Below are 1,408 nucleotides of genomic sequence, written 5' to 3'. Positions count from 1 at the left end.
CCTACTGCAAGCATTCAGACCACGCAGGAATAACTTGCATTTCAAAACCATAATAGAAGTGTAATTTGGGAAGTTTGATTCTGTGCATCGTGACATTTAAGCTGAAGTCATGTAACATCCACCTGGTCTAGATCAAGCTGATTTAAAACTGTAAAATGGCAAACCTAAGATCAAGCGTTTGATTGACAGGCTGAACCTGGTCTCACTTATCCATGCAGACTAGAGAACCGGTCATCGGGTCACAGCCTCCACTAAACCCCTCATACACGGCAAAACAACCAGTTTTCCAGAACAGATATCTAAACAGTCATAAATCAAGATATATTTGCTGGAGAAGCAAAATTAATAATGATATTAAATCAGAAAATAAAGAAAATGCATGTTTCTGCATGAATTTTTTGGAAAATTCTGTCTTTGGTTGTTGTTGTTAATGTTGTGGTTTATGTAGAAATGTGTTGCTAGTCCTTCTCTGGAAGCCTATATAAATCTGAGGATAAATTACACAGTACAAGCTCTGCCAATAGGGTCAGAAAAATAAACTACGGTAAAGAAAATGTATGTGCCTGACCTCACTGACAAATATATGTTCTGGTTTTTAACCATTTTTTTTACTTAATATCTTCATTTTGCTTCTCCGTTTTGCATTTTGAAGTCATTTTGCTTCTCCGGTAGCATATTTCGATATTTGTTCTGAAAAACAAGACAGTAATACTTAGTAAGACAAATATTTTGATGGTTATAAAATTCCGAAAGTGTGCGCGTATTACGTTGCGTCTCTGCGCGCGTTGCGTCATGTGGGGCACGCGGACGCGCCGCGCGCAGGAGGTAAGCGAAACTCCCCAACACACACACACTCACACACACAGCTCTCACACAAACACGCTCGTTCCCCTCATCTGAGTGTGTTTCACCTCAGATATGCCGTTTAAAGCCCGGATCTGCAGTGACGGACGCCAATGAGCGCGAGCGCGGATCCGAATAACGCGGATAACTAAGATCTGAGCTGGAAACCGGATTGTTTTGGGTCGCTACTGGAGAAATATTCGGGTAAGATCTGATTTCATACGTGTGTGAAAGACTTCTGCTCAGTTATAATGGATAGAATATACGCTTTTTGTAACATTTGCATTCAGAGACAAGTTTAGATTGATGTCTGATGTTAGGGGCGTTTAGTTGTGAAGTCTGGAAAAACTCTGGAAAAGCTCAAAGGAAAAGTGTCCCAAGAGCTTCTGGTCTATTTCTACACTCATTATCCAGGTCGGTGTTACAGAAAAGGCCAGAGTTTGCTGTGAAGTTGTCAGAAACACAGAAGGGTTTCTTGCATGTGTGTTTGGACTCAGCTGTGCCTGTCACTTCAGTGACAACTGCTCCTTCCCAAACACTGTCTTAATCCCAATCCCAAGGTTTC

The 1,408-nt window shown here is 41.3% G+C and overlaps 1 protein-coding gene across 1 annotated transcript in view; it reads left to right on the top strand.

Annotated features, from left to right (window-relative positions):
* Nucleotides 1-770: 770 nt before the first annotated feature.
* Nucleotides 771-1,408, top strand: part of prickle1a (prickle homolog 1a) — a 28,941-nt gene continuing 28,303 nt past the window's right edge. The window contains exon 1 of the mRNA XM_081356492.1: nucleotides 771-1,047. The gene's annotated coding sequence lies outside the window, so the exon portion shown is untranslated. The remainder of the gene's footprint in view (nucleotides 1,048-1,408) is intronic.

The sequence above is a fragment of the Scardinius erythrophthalmus genome (genome assembly GCF_964197995.2).
Source record: "Scardinius erythrophthalmus genome assembly, chromosome: 24".
NCBI classification, from domain to species: Eukaryota; Metazoa; Chordata; class Actinopteri; order Cypriniformes; family Leuciscidae; genus Scardinius; species Scardinius erythrophthalmus.
This window is presented reverse-complemented; position numbering and strand designations above follow the sequence as displayed.